The sequence below is a fragment of the Phaenicophaeus curvirostris genome, chromosome 6 (assembly GCF_032191515.1).
Source record: "Phaenicophaeus curvirostris isolate KB17595 chromosome 6, BPBGC_Pcur_1.0, whole genome shotgun sequence".
Classification (NCBI taxonomy): domain Eukaryota; kingdom Metazoa; phylum Chordata; class Aves; order Cuculiformes; family Cuculidae; genus Phaenicophaeus; species Phaenicophaeus curvirostris.
The window spans coordinates 48,790,157-48,804,897 of NC_091397.1; the positions used below are offsets into that span (position 1 = coordinate 48,790,157).

Genomic DNA, 14,741 nt, shown 5'->3' on the forward strand with positions numbered 1-14,741 from the left:
CTGAGAACTTGTCAACTGATATTATCTTTTGATTTATCTGAAGTAACATTGGTTTTCATTTGTTGCTTCTACGCAAAGGAGAGCTATTTATATTGACCTTTCTCTGTTTCCAAACAAATGGAACACATACCAAGCTGATTTTAGCAGACAAATAAATGAATGCTGAAAAAGATAATTTATTACAGGTAACTCCCTTTATTATCATTGCACATTGAAAGCCCCTGAAAGTCCCTGAAATTTTTTTACGATTTTAATTTTAAATTGCAGTAAAAAAATTTTAATGAAAACAAGAAAAAGCTCCACCAAAACAAAATCAGGAATAATAAATCACCCAGGAGCTAAAAATTGAATAGTAACACAATTTCTGGTGTTCCGTTCTCTTTGTTACTGGCACATCATGCAGTGTAAAGGAAAGTGAGTATTTTTCTTGCAATAATCTCTCCTCCAATTTTTCAGGCTGCCCAGCAGCAGATTTTCTTTTTAATTCCTTGATCTTCATTGAAACTTACAGTAGATTTGACACTAATCTAATATCTGTTTCTCTCTGCAGCATCTTACTGTAGCTGTTGAGTAAAATACAGGAAAACATCACATGAAGTAAAGCAAACTTAGATGTAGGATAAATACAGAACTGATAAGCCAAGAATGGATCTTGGTTTTACCTGTCAGCACCACCGTATTAGTAATTCATTATCTGGTAGCTCTTCTCCAGCCTCTGTGAAATGGTGTTGCTGTCTCTCTAAGCTATAGAAAGCAGTGGTCTGGAGTTCAGAGGTGAACACAACTGCTGCTGCTCCAGTTGCTCTTCTGTGGGCAAGTGTGAGGAAGTCCTTGGCACTGGTGAAGGCAGCCAGTATCTTATCTTGCCTTTCACCCTGTCTTTATTCTGGCATGGCTCTACACTAACGTGGTATCATGGGTTAGCTCTGGTCTGGCTGTGTTTCAGCAGCTAAAACTGTGCAAGTAAGCTCCCAAATCCCCTCCCACACCCAGGGAAAAGGGAAAAGGAAGTGAGAGGAATAACACTCGTGGGCTGGAAACTAAAACTACAGCTTTAATGAAATAATAATAATAATAATAATGAAAATCACTGCAAAGCAACAAAATATATGAGATTGTACCCCCACCGTTCGATGACTATATGTCACCATAAATACTGCAGAGCAGATGCGAGGGAATGGGACCATGGCTAGGAGGGAGCTGAGCCCAGGAACTGGATTCAGGGCTGCATGGATCAGGGATCAGGAGCAAACAGACAGGTGAGGTCCTCACTGGACATCGACCATTGCAGAAGAGAGTGAGACCCTCACGATCCCTCAATTTTATACCAAGTATGAGGTATGTGGGACTGAATACTTTGCTGGTCAGTTAAGGGTCACCTACCCTATTTGCCCCTCCTCGCAATTGCATCTCCTTTTCTGTCAGCTTGAAGGTGGACTTGGTTACTACAGGGATAATATAAGCATTAGCCTTTTTGAATACCAACAACTTGCATTATGACTTCTAGAAAGGAACACTGTCTCAAATACATGCAGTTAACTTTCAGAAAATGAAGTTACTTAGAGCAACTGAGTTAAAAGCCAGAAAACTGAATCTAATTTAGCTCAAACCACAACATATGGCTACATAGCTACTCAACTGTCTAATCAGGTAGATGTGCCTGGATAGTGAGGGAAGGCATTTCCAAAAAAAAAAAAAAAATCACTGTAGTGTCATCTTTCTCATTGCAGTTCTTTTAGATTAGAATTGGAGTGCAGATTCAGTGCAGTAGGTACCTTCCTTCTGCAAAGCAGTTATAGGGTGCACTTCAGTTAAATCAGCTGGAGGGTGAGATAAATAAAAATTTTCGTAAAGGGCATATGAAACCAACAAGGAGTCTAATGTACTGGAGCGTATACTGAGTACAGTTGCCTCACATGACTGAAAGGATCTTAATTCATGCTCTCCATGACCTTTAGACTTCAGCAGGGAGTGATAGGAAATAAACCACAAGAGATACTAAAAACTGTAATTGGGTTAAAGATGAAGCCATGTGAATTAGTACGACTTAACTATCGGATAAAAAAAATGCATCGGTTTAAGGAAAACAATAAGAAGTATATATTTTTAAAGAAACCTTGTTCAGATTCGCACACTGCTGTCTGTGTTGCCTTTATCATTTTTACTGCTACTACACAACAGTTGCAGCTATTGGAACATCTTTTTTGAATTTTATAGGCATATTTCTTAGGACTGTTAGAATGCTGTTTGTTTTCTTTACTGCTCCATTGTCTGGTTTTTTTTTGATAATTAATTTTTCAGCTTCTTTCTGCCATATTGTCATAGTGATCTTACTCTATTACTTCAAATGTCAGTGATATCAGCCATTTATTCTCTATACATACCGTATATAAAAATCGTCATACCTTAACTGAAGCATATCACAACTTTTCATATTTAATCTCACAATATTAGTATGACAAAGACAAATATTATTGCAATTTAACATATCTGCTTAGCTCGTTATTAGTCTATTGTCACATCCTTTCACTGACGAGATTTCTACATACATTGTCTAAAATGAGTAACTTTCAAGGTAGCTGCTATGGCCCAGCTGATCTGGGTTATTTTGTAGCCCAAGTTGTGACTGTGATTCTCAGTGGTATGTTAGACATTATAAGGTATCATCCTTTTTCCTGTGAGGGATTTACTTTGAACTAAAAAGAAACGTTGTCTCTAAAAGAGACAACTTCTTAACATCATGAACTTCTGTTCTTTCTCCCTAAAATTTCAACTATCCTGCTTTCTTCAAGAGTAGCACTTGGCCTTTATTTTCTTCATTAAATGCATTTTCTATATATTGTGTTTTAAACATTAGGGTTAATTCTGCAGTTATCACTAACACACATTTACCACTGTTTAAATAGGTATTATCACCCTGGACTATAGTAGTGTTTTAGTCACTGATGCAATAAGGTAATTCTAAATTATGTTAAGAGCATTTGCTATTTGCACTGTTTCTGGTATAAATTCTTTATTTCCCTTTGGCTTACTTTATACAGGCATCTTTGTTTGGTCAGCCATATGTATGCCATATCATTGGGTCTCGATAGACAAAATTAAAGATGAATTATATAAAACCATACATATTAACTACTTGCCAGTGGCTGTTTTAAAAAGAGAAACCTTATTCAGTAGAGATCATACAGAAACTAAGGTACATAAAGATAGAAACTGAGGTATATAAAGAGCTGTGTAAACATGATTAACTTGATATTTAAAAAAAAAGTCAACAATTCTGTTTCTCTCTTTTTCTTTTTCTTTTTCTTTTTCTTTTTCTTTTTCTTTTTCTTTTTCTTTTTCTTTTTCTTTTTCTTTTTCTTTTTCTTTTTCTTTTTCTTTTTCTTTTTCTTTTTCCTGCTGCAGTCACCCCCTCTTTCTCCCTCTCTTTTTTCCCCCATGAAGTGGCCCTGCCGACTTGTAAAATGCTGGAGGTACTTAGTATATTTTTACTCTATTCATTATCAGGTTAATAGTGTAATCTAAGTAGTTTACCAATGTGTAAATTCAAGGGAATCCTTGATGTTTGTCAGTGGGTCTTCCATTTGTGTATAAATTTGTCATTCGTTTGTGTATTTTTCTTGCTGTCGTGTTATGCTTTCAGAGCCCTGAGATTTCTGATCAGTAAGGAAAGAAATCAACATATATTTAGAAAGTATGTTAACAAACTGTTTTCTGGACTCCTTTAGGATAGCTTTCAAAGGTCATAGAATCATAGAATCATAGAATCACCAGGTTGGAAGAGACCCACCGCATCATCGAGTCCAACCATTCCTATCAAACACTAAACCATGCCCCTCAGCACCTCGTCCACCCGTGCCTTAAACACCTCCAGGGAAGGTGAATCAACCACCTCCCTGGGCAGCCTCTGCCAGTGCCCAATGACCCTTTCCATGAAAAATTTTTTCCTAATGTCCAGCCTAAACCTCCCCTGGCGGAGCTTGAGGCCATTCCCTCTTGTACTGTCCCCTGTCACTTGGGAGAAGAGCCCAGCACCCTCCTCTGCACAACCTCCTTTCAGGTAGCTGTAGAGAGCAATGAGGTCACCCCTCAGCCTCCTCTTCTCCAGGCTAAACACCCCCAGCTCTCTCAGCTGTTCCTCATAAGGCCTGTTCTCCAGCCCCCTCACCAGCTTCGTTGCTCTTCTCTGGACTCGCTCCAGAGCCTCAACATCCTTCTTGTGGCGAGGGGCCCAGAACTGAACACAGGATTCGAGGAGCGGTCTCACCAGTGCCGAGTACAGAGGGAGAATAACCTCTCTGGACCTGCTTGTCACGCCGTTTCTGATACAAGCCAAGATGCTTGTATTGGAATGATGTCATCATTCCAATCAGAAAGACATGTTTATTAAATGACATTTATTTTCCACAAAAAGAAATAGTAAGTGACCACTTCTGTCCTGTCCGCTGCTACTGACACTCCTTCCTGCATTGCATCAGTGCCAGCTGACAAGATTTAGACTTTCAGCATGGGGACTTCTATTGTATGCATGCCAGAGAACCTAGCTCTGTAGGGGTTCTTCCTCCACCATGAATAAAATACGTTGAGGACAGATTCCATGCTGTTGGAGACAATTTTCAGGATAAACATATCACTTAGTAGGTGCAAGCTACAGCCCTGGATAGCAACAAGTAACTGGGAGCAAGTAACTAACTCTTCTACTGGAAATGACTGGTTTACTCATGAGTGTTGCTGAAAGGTTGGGATCAATAAGGAGACAATATCCTTCATCAATTACCCACTTTTACTAGCAAGACGACAGTTTCACCAGGCTGGCTACAATGTCTGTGTAAAACCTAAGAGTTTGATTTGTAGGGTGAGGATAGTAATCATACTCCTGAGGAGGTTTGCTTATCAGTATTGTTTCTGTATGATTTTATTCTGCATCATAAATGGCTATTCTAACTATACTAACTATAGGATTCTAACTATAACTTTTGAGTTATTTTCACTTTTTGAAAGTGAATATTTTTACTGAAAGGGCACCACTTTGTAATGAATGTTTGTGATTGGTGTCAAGTTTTGAAAGTGATAAATCTGGGCTAATTTGCTGTCTTTCATATTTTTCCAAATGCTGTAATTTTCTGTATTTCTGCTTCTGACAACTTTAAAAAGAAAAAAACTTACATTAATCAAATATTACCTACTGGTTGTTAACTATTGCTTTTCTCAGTCTTTTTCAGTTTTTAGAATAGACTTCTTGTACCAAACATTCTAAGATGGATGTCATGACTCCTTAAATGCAGACAAATGTTAATCCTATCACTTAATGCACCACAAGAAGGAAATCTGATAAACTGATAACAAGCGTAACATAAAGTACTATGGGAACTTAGTGGAAAATGTCCCTGGTCACTGCAGGAGGTTGGACTATGTGATCATTAAAGGTCCATTCCAACCCAAACAGTTCTATGATTCCATGGTTAAAAATAGGAAAATTACTGAAAAGTCAGGAGGTGCATTAACTTTAAAGAGGCTTGTAGTTGTCTAGAGAACTGACATTTATGTTAATACCCAACCCATGGAGGATGAAGTCCGTCATTTGAAAGGTTCTTAAACTTCTGCATGTGTAATGTTAGTGTTAATGTCTGAATAATTAGTGAAAAACAAGTGTATTAATTAAGAGGTTCTAAAGTAAGTTTTAATGTTGAACTCTAAAATGTCTCTGCTGTAGATTAAGATCTACTGTGTACACTCTTTCTATAATATATCAAAATTAAAACCTTTGTAGACTTTTCCATGCTGTTTCTATTGATATTGGACTTGAACCTTCATTTGTATTGGATACTATGTTTGTGATACCAGTGCTTATGAAGAGTTGGTATCAAAGCTAAATTTATTAAAGGCAAGTAAAGACCTTCATAGCTTCAAGAAGCTGTATTCTTTGCACATTACTAGCACAAGAAAGACATGAAATATTTTATATTTATTCATTTGTAATTTCATTTATTTATAACTAGGAGGATGAGTTAAAGCAAATTGCTGAAATATTGAAAGCATGAATCAGGATAAGGCATCTACAAAACATACAGGCAATTACACAGTTTTAGAGCACCTTGGCAGTGGAGCTTTTGGAATTGTAAATAAGGTAAACTTCCCACTCGATTTTAATATACAGGTTTGAGATGAGGCTTCCTGAAGAGGGTCTAATACCTATTTTAGGCACTAGAGTCCTTTGAATTTCAGTAGAAGAATGCAGGTGTGGAAAGGCCTTCATGGATCTAGGCTTGCTGTTAGTATTTACTTTGATTTTGTTTTCATAGAATCATAGAATCACCAGGTAGGAAAAGACCTCTTGGATCAACGAGTCCAACCATTCCTATAATTTTGTCCCCCTTTTTTATAAGATCAAGCAGTGTATCTCTTAGGTTTCCTGCTTCTCATTTCTTTTAATTCCTTTCCACAAACAGTATTTCCATCTATTGCAAAGGCTAACAGATCTGTGTAAAACCACAGAAATTCAAGCATATTTTATCTGAAAACTAACATCAGGCACAGATAATATTACTTCAAACACTGTGACAAGTTCAGCAGTGTACTGCTGACCTGCACTGTGGGGCTCAGTTCTTTTGACTAATCACATCATGCACAGAAAAAGCTATGACTGATAAACAATCTGGTAGCCATAATAATAACATCCTATCTATCCCCATCCTATGTTAGTTTTACAAGGGCTTTATCTGTTTTATTGGTTAGAAAACATAATGGACAAAATCTCCTGGTGATGAAAGGAGTCAATTTACACAATCCAACATTTGGAAAGGACAAAAAAAGATACAGCAGTGTAAAGAACATTTTCTCTGAATTAGTCATCATCAAGTGCTTCTTACAAAAGATTCTTATTTTCTGTGTTAGCAGTATTTGAAGTTTTTTTCACAGATCCTTTAAATTAAGATTGTAATAGAAAACAGTTGAGACTTTATTCCACTTAATGAATCCTAGTGTTTAAAATACAGTGAGAAGAGAGTCTTTTTTATAACTGAAAAAAAAAACCCAGACTGATCGTTGGTGTTCTTAGGCTTAGAAAGCCAATATTTTGATGTAGGCATAATTGCATGTCTTCAAACTTCATTTACTCTCTTTCAGTTATTAAGGGGAAAGTGGATAGGAATCATGCTGTATTTCCTCCTGATTGCTCCAGTAATGTGCACACTCTTCTCTGTGTTTGGGGTAGCAGTGAAGGTCTACTGCTCAGCAGTCTGGAAGAAAGTTTGTGGAATCCTTGTGGAATTGTTCCTTCCAACGTGTAGCTAAATATTATAAATACTGTGCTAACAGTTGAACTGTTCTAAACACATAAATTTCTTTCCTCACTGAAACTTTGTTATCCAAATGTTGTACAGTATTATAGAACTTTCTTGGGAAGTAAGTATAAATGCATTGAATTACCACATTGTAAGTAATGAAGAAATAGAAATACATGATTAAAGTACTTACAGCTTGGAAAGAGTGTCAAATTTCATAGAATCATAGAATAACCAGGTTGGAAGAGACCCACCGGATCACTGAGTCCAACCGTTCCTATCAAACGCTAAACCATGGCCCTTAGCACCTCGTCCACCCGTGCCTTAAACACCTCCAGGGAAGGTGAATCAACCACCTCCCTGGGCAGCCTGTTCCAGTGCCCAATGACCCTTTCTGTGAAGAATTTCTTCCTAATGTCCAGCCTAAACCTCCCCTGGCAGAGCTTGAGGCCATTCCCTCTTGTCCTGTCCCCTGTCACTTGGGAGAAGAGGCCAGCTCCCTCCTCTCCACAACCTCCTTTCAGGTAGTTGTAGAGAGCAATGAGGTCTCCCCTCAGCCATTGTTCTCTGAACAATAAATGGTGATATTATCTTCAAGAACTACTACAGTTCAGACAGGCTTATATTCCTTTAAAATTTAAAAAATGGTGCAAAAGAATGTTTATATTTGTTTATCTATCAGTAAAAATAGATGCAATGTAAACATGTAAAAAGCATCTTTCTTATCCTGCCGAGTTAAGGATTCCAAATTTACGACTGTAAAGCTATGTAGGAGGAAAAGATATAGGGACTAGTAGAATGAGTAATACAGATTGCTCAGCTCTTTCTTATAAAGAGCTCGCTACATATGCCTTCCCACTGAGTGAGTATCAGGCAGTGAATTCCTTACAGCTGCTGTGATATAAATTGAAGAAAAAATGGAATAACAAGGAGTAGAAATATGATTAAAATAAATATCTGTCTGTACAAAAAAATTTTGAAAAGTAAAACATAAGAACTTAAAATATATTTTAACCTCAAATACTCTATTTTTAAAATATCTTCTGTATAAATGTAAGGTTCTATTAACTAATTTTATTTTATGTAGATGAAAGATTGTATATAGTCATGGAGCTCGTAGAAGGAGTGCCATTGGGAGAACACTTTCACTCTTTGAAAGAAAAGCAACAAAAATGTGGTTTCTTCTTTTTCAGAAGAAAGAGCATGGCACATATTTACCCAAGTAAAGGCCTCCGTATATTTGTTGCCAGGACTTTCCTGCATGTAATTAGCAGCATCATTTAGTTCGTTAGGCTAATAAATGACAAAGTAATGTTTATTTTATCAGGCATTAAGAGCAGATATGAATTTAATCTTATGTGCCTTTATTTACATTGTAGTTAAGAATCTTTGTAAGGCTTTTTTTGGTTTGTTTTTAAACTATGTCTAGCTCTTCTTTATTTTCATAAAGAGCAAAGGCTCGGTCATTGAGATCTCACTCTGAACAGTGTCATGCTGGGGAGATGAAGACAAAAGTTACGATTAGTAAGTAGAGCTACTTCACTTGAAGGGGGTTTCACAAAATTTCCTCTATGAATGGAACATCTGTACTGAAACTCCCAGTCCAGGGAGGTTATCCTCCCTCTGTACTCGGCACTGGTGAGACCGCTCCTCGAATACTGTGTTCAGTTCTGGGCCCCTCACCATAAGAAGGATGTTGAGGCCCTGGAGAGAGTCCAGAGAAGAGCAACGAAGCTGGTGAGGGGGCTGGAGAACAGGCCTTATGAGGAGCGGCTGAGAGAGCTGGGGGTGTTTAGCCTGGAGAAGAGGAGGCTGAGGGGAGACCTCATTGCTCTCTACAACTACCTGAAAGGAGGTTGTAGAGAGGAGGGTGCTGGCCTCTTCTCCCAAGTGACAGGGGACAGGACAAGAGGGAATGGCCTCAAGCTCCGCCAGGGGAGGTTTAGGCTAGACGTTAGGAAAAAATTCTTTACAGAAAGCGTCATTGGGCACTGGAACAGGCTGCCCTGGGAGGTGGTTGAGTCACCTTCCCTGGAGGTGTTTAAGGCACGGGTGGATGAGGTGCTGAGGGATATGGTTTAGTGTTTGATGGGAACGGTTGGACTCGATGATCCGGTGGGTCTCTTCCAACCTGGTTATTCTGTGATTCTGTGATTCTGTGAATTCTTGAGCATTGGTCACTGTACCTGGAAACTAGTAAATTACTGCATTATTATATTGTGTTGTAATATAATTGCTAATGCAGATTTTGTGATCATTACCACCAGGTGTCATCAGCCATGACTATATGTCTTGCAGCTGTGTATGCCAAATATGACAGAGAAGACGATTTAGCCCTAAAAAGTTTAAAACATAGTTATGTTTCAAGGCCCATTTTTATTTAAATCAGAAAAAATATCAAGATAACCAGATTAGATAATGAGTGTTAATGAATATACAGAGTACAAAAGCCTTCTGTTCTCTTGCCGTTCTTCCTTGCAATTGTTTAGTACTCCTCAGTTGTTCCCAGTGATCAGCTGCCATGAGGTGCCTGCAGTAGAATCAAAGAATCATAGAATACTTTGGGTTGGAAGGGACCTTAAAGATCCAGTTCCACCCCCTTTGCAATGGGGCAGGGACACCTCTGACTAGATCAGACTGCCCAAGGCCCCGTCTTGATGCATCCTTGACGTATGTTTCTATAAGCTCCACAGTGTGGATAAAGGAGTCTAGGCAGGTTTCAGCACAGGCTGTGAAAGCAGCATATCTGTGAGCAGTACTCCAAAGTATGATGAAGTTTTACTCTTTGAGTGAATTAATATAACCTGGTACACCAGCAAACCTTATAGGCAATTCAGATACTGTGGTTTTTAACGTGCTCAAAGAACTACAGTGTGCTTTCTTGCTGCTCATGACACAGAACTAAAAACCCCAATTTGAATACTCCCTAATTGTGAGAATCTTGGTGTAAAAATCAGACTCTTCTTTAAAAATAGCATGGAAGTGTAGACACACACTTAGCCACAAAACACTTCGCAATAATAGGCAAATATTTTTAACAGCTGCTGGTTTATGGTAAAAAATTTATACCTGATGATATACATGCGATTTAATAATGAATGAATTTATGTATGTGCTAAAAAGCTTTGATTCATAGTAATGACATATTTTGAGAAGAGGGTGATTTAGTGGAGCTTTTTATAGAATCATAGAATAACCAGGCTGGAAGAGACCCACCGGATCATTGAGTCCAACCATTCTTATCAAACACTAAACCATGCCCCTTAGCACCTCGTCCACCCGTGCCTTAAAAACCTCCAGTGAAGGTGACTCAACCACCTCCCTGGGCAGCCTGTTCCAGTGCCCAATGACCCTTTCTGTGAAAAATTTTTTCCTAATGTCCAGACTGAACCTCCCCTGGTGGAGCTTGAGGCCATTTCTTCTTGTCCTGTCCCCTGTCACTTGGGAGAAGAGGCCAGCACCCTCCTCTCTACAACCTCCTTTCAGGTAGTTGTAGAGAGTTATTTGTCCCTGTGTGATTAAAATAAATATTCAGAATATTAAAGTATCATATAGTTGTATTTTATGTCGATGTACTGCCACAGAGGGGCACTCTTGTCTTGATTTAACACCTTTGCCTTTAAATCTGGTCCCATCTACATATAAAGAAGTGTAAATGTAGTTTAAAATGTAGGCTCAAAATTGTCCTCGAAAAGCATTTGTATTTCTGCAAAGACTGACAGGAGTTGAGGAAAACTGGAAGAACCGAAACCTATTTTGACAATTTCTACAGTAATTGCTTTGAAACTATTACAATACTTAAACACTATTTCTTTTTTTTAATTAGTAACACTGTACATTGAATTTTCAGATGGAGATGAAGACCTGTTACCTATTGTTTCTAAATTTTACTGAGCTTTGTTGTTTTACATTCTAATGAAATTAATAATAAATTATTTTCTTTCAGGTAGTAAATACATACTGTATTGGTGCATTCTGTGGTGTTATGCCTAACTCTTACAGTCCATATATGCCAAAGAGCGGAGCATTTGCAGCCTTGCTAATTATATCCCACAGTATTTGTGGATAAGTGTACTATCCTTTCGAAAATTTTGGATGGTTCTAGATGAAAGTTAATAAAAAATCAGATGAAGGTGGAAGCACATGCTCAAATATCAAGAAATCTTAAATCTGCCTCTGGGATGAATTTAATCTGTTAGCTTCTATTTAATCTTTTAGCTTCTATAAAAGGAGAGGGGCAGCTTTGAGATCTACTCAGAACTGTATTTCTGTCTTTTCAAGCTGCACAGTCAACCTAAACACAGAGTTGAGTTTCCTAGTCTTTCAAATCTCATAACTGTCCCAAACTTGATCTAAAAAGAGTAATATGATAATATGCCTGTGGGCTACCCATGAAGCAGTGCTGTGTGACTGTGATTAAGATATGGCCTCCCATGGTCCAAATTATTTTATAGAATCATAGAATAACCAGGTTGGAAGAGACCCACCGCATCATCGAGTCCAACCATTCCTATCAAATGCTAAACCATGCCCCTTAGCACCTCGTCCACCCGTGCCTTAAACACCTCCAGGGAAGGTGACTCAACCACCTCCCAGGGCAGCCTCTTCCAGTGCCCAATGACCCTTTCTGTGAGGAATTTTTTGCCTAATGTCCAGCCTAATTCTCCCCTGGCGGAGCGTGAGGCCATTCCCTCTTGTGCTTTTGCTTCATAAAAGGAGCTTATATACCCAATAATGTTTTTTTTTCTTTTTCTTTTTTCTTTTCCCTTGATCAGTACTCCTGGGAATAGTAACTCTTGTTAATCTTTTGCTTAACAAAGGGAGCTTAATCCTCTGTAACTAATGTTCTTCAAATATTTTGTCTTTAGAGAGGTGCCTTAGTTTCAGATTCTAACAGTACATTTTTATTTAAAAAATAATAAAAAAAAAAGTCAGTTATACACTGGAGCAAAATGCTTCTCTAGGCTCAGACTTTCATTCCGTACTGTGCATGGCTATGCATCATCCCTAGGAGTGGACTACTTTAAGAAATTTCTGGGACCCTCAAGTAGTTACCTCTCACCATGTGTGTGAGAACTGAGCCACTCATGTTCCAATTCCCACAGAGACCTCTCATATGCTTCCAGAGTTTATGTTGGCTGAAAAGAAGTACATAGTGTGGGATACATTCCCACCTTGCTGTCAGCACAGAAAAACCCCAAACCTGCTAAAGAATTATGCTTGCTTGTCCTGAATTCATGGATAAATTATTACATGCTGGTGTCTCTTATAGAATGACTCCAGCAGAACTTAATAGGCAGGAAACTATGGTGAAAGGTAGCTGAAAACTAGAATTCATACAGGCAGAGAACTCTGCAATAGGCCTGGCACAATGTAAGATTAATCTATGAGGGACATTTTCTAGAGGTGATCTCTGAATATCATTTTTATAACTTTACTGAAAAATGAGAATAGCTGAGTAATAGTAGGAAGAAATTTTTTAATCTGTATATTCACATTGTATTTTCTTTTTATTAAATATTAAGTGGGAGTAGACACTACCCTTAACCAGGTCTTTATTTGTTTTGTTTTTAAATTTATGCAAGAATCAAATGGAAGTCCTAAGCCCAGGAAGTGCTTCATTCTAATGCGAAGATTGTACAACTATGTCTTCCATGACATCTTTTACATATGTCAATTAGATCTGAATTATCCCTGTTTTTCAGGCAATTTTAAGTCATGTCCTGTTGCAAATGGAAAGAGACATTCACAATCTGATCCTAGCCAGGCTAGTGGTGATAGAAAATCTCTGTTTCTGACTATGGAGAACTTCAAGCACTCTGTTGCTATGTTGTCTCTGGATCCACCCACTGTACTAATTTGTTCTGTTTCATCTCTAACATAAATTTGCTAGGAAGGGGGTCATAACTACCATCTCTTGTACGTTGGTACAGCATTTAATAATAACTGATTGTGCTACAAAAATATAGATACTAAATCATGCTAACCTGCAACTTCATAAAACATCCTATTCGAAATAGATAGAAAAGTGTTACTGAAATTGTACGTGTCTGGTCAAGTTGAATTTCTGATTTATAATTTCTGACATATACACATACAAAATAATTTAATTTTAGGCACAGCCTGAAAGTTGTTTTATATAGGGTTTTTGCATAGGGTTTTAGAGATTTGTTGCACCGATATTATCTGTGGCTCTCGGTTTCACCTGTCCAGCATTTTTATATAAGACATTGAGAAGCTGCAGTTTTCTGAATTTAAAATGTCTATCTCCTTTTATTGCAACCAAGTTTTACTGCACCTGTATTTTGTTTCTAAAACAGCATATTTCTGTCTTGAGTTCTATGGCTGCATCTGTTTGTAGAACAGAACAGAACAGAAGATTGTAGATCATCACTCTCCTCAGTGTCACCTGTTTACAGCAGAATTTAGATCTTGGTGGTCAAAGAGGGCTGTGTGGAATCACTTTGATATCTTTTAGGTTTGATATCTAGGAAAACTGTGAAGAGTTCCATACACTCTTTTGGGCAACATGCTCTGTTTAATGTTTAGTGCACATGATATAATAGCAGCAGAAAGGATCTGTGTGAAAGCAAATCCTAGTACAATACAGCAGAAGAATGCTAGTTTTGAGACATCTCATCCATCTGATATACATAGCAGGCAGCCATGAAATGTCAGAATGGTGAAGGAAATGACATTTGAAAAGTTCAAATACTTGCTGGATGCTGCAAGAAAACTGCCTTTTAATTGTGTAACTCAGAGTACTTGCTTATTGAATGCACTTTTTAAAAGATCTTTTGGCTCTTGATTCTGTGCCACACCCACAGAAACAGTGACCATAAGGTAAAGTGGATATAACCAGTGCCCGTTGTGCGTTAATTGCTACTTTTAGAAGTCACTTCGATCGGTGCTAGGTTTTTTTTTGCAGATTATGTGCCCCCTTTAACCAGTCTTCATTATCAGAATTGCTGCTCTTCATACAAAGATTCAAGGAAATGCCTGTTGTACTTAATTTTCAAGGCTTCTGTAATAAGCTGAGTGGAATTTTCCACTTGTTTACATTCACTGAGTTAGTCAAACTTTCTGGACACTACTGGTGGACTAATAGTACAATTGCACGTCTGCAAATCTTGGTTCTAGGTGTGGTTCAGTGCTAATGTCCTCGTATAGAAGTTAAAACCTTCACAAAACAGATAGTAGACTGAGTTACAAAACATTGCTATTAGCACACAGAAAGGAGAATCAAAGATTAGCTAGAAAGGTTTATTTGGAATGATGAGAAACTAATTCTGTTCCCATTCTATTGATGGAAAAGATCAGAATGAGTATGTACAACTGATGCTTAAATCGAAGATTATCTTGATTTTGGGATATGCTTTCATGGAAAATAAAAGCTCTGTTTTTATATTCTGGATCACTGTAACTCAGTAAGTTGCTGAGAAAATTTCTTGATTGCAG

The 14,741-nt window shown here is 37.9% G+C and overlaps 1 pseudogene; it reads left to right on the plus strand.

Moving 5' to 3' along the window:
• Window positions 1-1,185: 1,185 nt before the first annotated feature.
• LOC138722335 (serine/threonine-protein kinase Nek10-like) overlaps window positions 1,186-14,741 on the plus strand; it is a 53,078-nt pseudogene continuing 39,522 nt past the window's right edge.